The sequence below is a fragment of the Phocoena phocoena genome, chromosome 3, assembly GCF_963924675.1.
Source record: "Phocoena phocoena chromosome 3, mPhoPho1.1, whole genome shotgun sequence".
NCBI lineage: Eukaryota > Metazoa > Chordata > Mammalia > Artiodactyla > Phocoenidae > Phocoena > Phocoena phocoena.
In genome coordinates this window covers 137,920,505-137,926,504 of record NC_089221.1, presented here as the reverse complement: position 1 = coordinate 137,926,504, position 6,000 = coordinate 137,920,505, and positions in this window count along the sequence as shown.

Here is a 6,000-nt window from a genome sequence, read left to right as displayed (position 1 = left end):
CTCTCCACCCCAGTCCCCTCCAGACGTGCCTGGGTAAAAGGAAGGAGCAGCTTATTGCAGATGAGAGCCACAGTGATACAGAGCCATACCTTTGCCACTTATGATTCCGAGTCATACTGAAACCCCAGTTTGATTTTACTATCCACATGGACTTCTCTTCTAACTGACAGTTACTAGGCCTGTCATTGCACCTCAGTCTTAGCTAATCTGTCTTTGAGGTGTTTCAGTGGGTCTTTCAAAGAGATAGTCGTGTCTCCCTCAAAAAAATAGAAGTCAGAATATTCCCAATGTTACTCTCCAAATTGGGTGAAAATCTGTCCAGAGTGGTTAGAAACAGACCCTAATCCACTGGATTTATATACATAAAAGAGGATCTGCAGTGATCCCAGGAAGAAAGGGGCCCAACTGCCCACGAGGCCTCTTCAGGGAACCTCAGGCTCTGGGAACCCAGGCAGAAAAGAAAGCCACTAGCCAGGAAGAAACATACTGGTCTGCTCTCTGGTTTGCCTGGGACAACACAGAAGCTGTTTAATTTGCATGATTAAGCCAGGGCTGATGGTACAATTAGTGATAGGTTAAACGTCTCCAGTGTATTTTCTTTACACTTTACTAATAAAATGTAACTTTTAAATAGAACATGGATCTTAACCATTAAGCTTCTAGAGAGTTGAACCAGAACAGATTTCTCAACCTTGGCATTATTGATATCTGGGGCTGGATGATTCTTTGCTGTGGGAGCTGTCCTGGGCACTGGAGGATGATTAGAAGTAGCTCTGGCCTCTACGCATTCCAGGCCATTAGCATGATCCTTCACTCCCCCAGTTTGTGACAATCAAAAATACCTCTCCATGTTGCTAAATATCCCCCAGAGGGCAAAATAAATCCCAGTGAGAACACTGAATTAGGTGATTTCAGAGATGCCATTTAGTTGTCATCCTATGATCCCTATGATATTTGAGATAAGTTTTAAATGAAAACCTCAGCCCAGGGACTTTCCTGGCAGTCCAGTGGTTAAGACTCCATGCTTTCATTGCCGAGGACGCGAGTTCGATCCGTGGTCAGGGAACTAAGATCTCCCAAGCCATGGGGCACGGCCGAAAAAAAAGAAAGAAAGAAAGAAAAGTTTAGCTCAATATATTTTTCCTACTGCTAAACTTGTCCTTTGTCTGGAGGTCCTGGTTCATAGGTCGAGGCCAGCATCATAGTGGTTTGCCTTCACTCCAGTTGCTCCTGGCTACCGGACCTCAAGTTAGTTCCTAAAAGCATATAGGTTAATAATCCTGCAGAGATCAGCCTCTCTCACCACCTCCTGTTGCTTCCAACTCCCTTCTCTCATCATATCTCCTCGTCCCACAAATGCGAAACTAGAAAACACATGAAAATAAATGTCAAGTATCTTGGCTGAGTCAGTGTAACCCACCCAGACAGCCTTTCTCATATCAAGGAGCATTATTTATTTCTTACTTTTTTTTTTTCCATTGTCTTTTTCTAAACAATTTTCTGTAGTAATTACTACTTATTTATTTAAGGGCTTAAGTCACATCCTGTATGTAAGCTTGGGTGTTAAGAATTCAAACCCCGTAATCAGACCACAGCCCAGGTTTGAATAACGGTCCATCCATCCACCCACTAGTTTCAGGATGGTGGGTAATTTCCTGAAACTCGTAGCTGCAGTTTTATTATCCACAAAATGGAGACAGTAGTAGTGCCGGCTCCACATGGTGGCTGTGAGAATTTAATAAAATATGTATGTGAAGTATTCAGCGAAATGCTGTGCATATAGCAAGCATTCAGTACACGCTCTTCCCACTACCATCATCACGATTATAATTATTTTTAATGATCACTTCATTCCCTATCCTCCAATTTCCACTAGAAGTATCTGGAAGTAATGACTTCGGGCAGCCAGGGGATTGCTTCAGGAACTTTTGAAGAAATAAACATTTTTAAAAAGCAATTAAAACTTATCCCACCATACCTTTCTATCACTCTGAGACCACCAGCCAAGAAGGCCATAGGATATCCACGATGAACTCAGCCAGAACCCGAAACCAGGAAGTCCCAAAAGACAACCTCCGCCCCCCCGAAGTCCTCCAAATCACTCTTCCCTCTTTCTTTTCATAGCCACCTACATAGGACCTCCCCCTCACTCCCTCCACCTTTCCTTTTCCAAAAGTAGCTCCTGCCATTATTTGAAGTGGCTACACTTGAGTTCAGAATGACAGGAAAGAAAAGATCTTGTTTCCTTGGTGATACTTATTTGCTCAGCAGGTGAAAAGCAAAGACTTGCAAGAAAGAGGTGACTCTCTGGTGCAGCCAAAGTAATTACAGTCCCTTTCTCAACACCCAGCGTTAACTCCTTGCTGCCTGTGTCCAGAATGAAGGGAACAGCCCTTTGGGATTTAAGGGTTCAAAAGACTTACTGACCTTTTTTCTTTTTTTTTTAATTAATTAATTTATTATTTATTTTTGGCTGCGTTGGGTCTTCGTTGCTGTGCGCGGGCTTTCTCTAGTTGCAGCGAGCGTGGGCTACTCTGCGTTGTGGTGCACAGGCTTCTCATTGTGGTGGCTTCTCTTGTTGCGGAGCACGGGCTCTAGGCATGCGGGCTTCAGTAGTTGTGGCTTGCGGGCTCTAGAGCACAGGCTCAGTAGTTATGGCGCACGGGCTTAGTTGCTTTGCAGCATGTGGGATCTTCCCAGACCAGGGCTCGAACCCGTGTCCCCTGCATTGGCAGATGGATTCTTAACCTCTGCGCCACCAGGGAAGTCCCTGACCTTTTTTCTTAATCAACACAGATTGAAGTGTTTACCATGGAGTCCTTTTTTCTGTGTAGGTGACCAGCAGTGAGTGGTCTGGGTAACGGGTTTTTCTATGTATACTTAGTATGACATATAGCATCATGCTTACACCCTCAGTCTGGAAATGTACACGCCTGGGTTTGAATCCCAGCTTGGCTGTTGAGAAAAGGATTGTCACTTCACATGTTTCAAGACATTCTCCTGCCCATTAGCACAGATGGTCCCCATGCTACCTAAGCCTTGGGAGACCAGGAGGAGATATCATTAAACCCATTAGACACAGAGTCAGAGAGGTTGCCAGTTGCTCGAGATTACTTATTAGTCTGTAATGGGTTGGAGAATAACTCTGGCAAGTTATTTGGTCTGTTTGAGCTTCAGTTTTCATATCTGTATTTCTTCTGCATAGGGTTGTTCTAATGATTCCGTTTGTAAACAGTGTGACATACTTAGCTCAAACCCTGGCATCTAATAGGTATTCAATAAATAGTTCTGAAAATCATGGCTATTTAGATGACAATAACTGGGGTCTATGCAGAGAGTATATGAAAAGAGCCCAGCATTAGCAATTAGGAGACCTAAGTCCCCAGATCTGTCCCTAAATGTTATCTTGAGTGACTCTCTCAACCTCTGCAGCATAGTTTCCTATCAGGCTAAAATGGAGTTACTATTATTTACCTCTAATTGCTTTGAAAAATGGTGAAAGTCTCAACTGAGCTCTAGGGAAGAAAGGAACCTCGAAAAATGTAAAGTGCAGAACAGATTTAACCACTAGTAATGTTCTCATTCTTTGCATGCTGCTGTTGTTACGGTTGCCTTTGATCCTGGTAGTGGCATTTGACAGGCTCACTACACATAAGCTCTTCTAGCACATTCCTAGACAAGGAGAGACTGCCAGAAACCATTGCTGAAGCTAACTCAAGACTGAGTCAGGATTAGAACCCAAGTCTGTGACCTCAATCTAGTTTCCTTCTCACTCATGGAGTGGGAGAGGTCCTACAGAGTACTGGACCTTGTACAGAGGCTAGAAATATTGACTAATGGCATTCACAAAATGAGAGGCATTCGATGATTCTGTGTAGCCCTTCTGATTGCTAAATTTACAGAAGCGTTTCTTCAGAGCTGTTTGCCTTTCCTTCCTTTTCTATCTCTTCAGGGTAAAGAGCGTTCAGCTGCTGACAGCCGGCGATGGGCTTACCCCATGAACAGTTCATAAGCGTGACTGCTCCCAGCAGAGCTGCTTGTGCAAGCCTGGTAGAGGGCTCAGTCCAGCAATGCAGGCAGCCGAGATTGCCTGCAAAATAAACATGCAGCTTCTTAATGGTCATTGCTGTACATTGAATAGCTCCCCGACGGAGGCTGGGGTAAGGGAAGTGAGGACGGGGGAGGTCGTTTCCATTCCATGACTTTATAAAGTCCCATTGAGATGGGAGCCGAGTCAGAGAGCTGGCCAGGGATGGTGACCTCCCAAAGCAGATCAGTGACATGTCTGGGGATGGAGGTCAGACAAAGTTCCAAAGACTTTCACCACTGCTACTCCTTCTGCAGAGCTCAGCTGGGAAAATGTACTGAGTGCAGGAACTCTTGATATTCACAGGCTTCCTGTACTTGGCAGTTGCTGAAGTTGTTAAGTCACTTGAGGACAGGTGGTGCCAAGATACCATCGTCTAATTCAGCATCTATTTTGGGTTGAGGCCACAGACCATTGCTATACTGATTACAGAAGGGAAAAATCAATCTAGTACTAGGGTTGTTCAGTATTAGAAAAAAAAAAAAAGACCAGAGGTGAACCCAGTACCCATCAGAAATTTGAAGGAACTCTCAAGGAAAAGACGATTTTTCAACATGGCTCCATAGAGCAGAGCCAGGGCCAATAAGTGGAGATCATGGCAAGATGACCCACGTTTGGAAAATTGACAGTTCAGTGGTCCAAAATGGAGTGGAATGCTTTGTGAGGCGACAGGTTCCTCACTTGAGGTGTCCAGACATAGAGTGGTTTACAAACTGTTCTGTGTAGCCTTAGGGCTCTCTTGAAGTTCGAGAAAGTCACAGCTGGTGTAGAAGTTAGCATTGAAGTTGGCCCTGAACAAAAATCATACTTGGTCAAAATTACTTTTGAGGGCTTCCCTGGTGGCACAGTGGTTAAGAATCTGCCTGCCAACGCAGGGGACATGGGTTCGAGCCCTGGTCCGGGAAGATCCCACATGCCGCAGAGCAACTAAGCCCGTGAGCCACAACTACTGAGCCGTGCTCTAGAGCCTGCGAGCCACAACGACAGAAGCTTGCGCACCTAGAGCCCATGCTCCGCAACAAGAGAAGCCACTGCAGTGAGAAGCCCGCTCACCACAACTAGAGAAAGCCCACTCGCAGCAACAAAGACCCAACACAGCCAAAAATAAAATTAAAAAAAAAATACTTTTGGGCTTCCCTGGTGGCGCAGTGGGTGAGAGTCCGCCTGCCGATGCAGGGGACATGGGTTTGTGCCCCGGTCCAGGAAGATCCCACATGCCGCGGAGCGGCTGGGCCTGTGAGCCATGGCCGCTGAGCCTGCGCGTCCGGAGCCTGTGCTCCGCAATGGGAGAGGCCACACAGTGAGAGGCCCGCATACCGCAAAAAAAAAAAAAAAAAAAAAATACTTTTGAGAATCCTTTAAATTGTCCATAAAAAGCTATATATAAATATGATTTTATTTTTCACCTTGGACAGTTAAGGCTGGGTTGCCTCTGGAAACCATGTTGTTGAAAATGGGTCTTCACACACTGGAATCACTTTCAGTGGGGTGAGGTGCTTGAGGATTGGAGGGATCGCAGCTGTTCACCTCTCTCATCAGGGCACATGCTCAGTGAGTGGGTGGAATGCAAGAGGACCCACCTGCATTATTTAACTTAATGTACATTTCTGTGTACATGAGGTGTGGCACATATGGTTGAGTGTGCCAGTTTAAAATTAGATATGCTACTTATTTATGAATCTCACGGGATGAGGGCAGGGGTGAAATCTGGGCCCACCCATCTTTGCTATAATTTCAAAGATGCTTCCTATCTCTGTCTTACATATCAGAGGGTTTTTTCCCAGATATTTTGGGGTATAATTTGAATATAACAAAATTTATCCATTTTAGATGTACAATCTGATTTTTAATAATTGCATTTCTTTCATTGGGGTATAGTTGCTTTACAATGTTGTGTTAGTTTCTGCTGTACA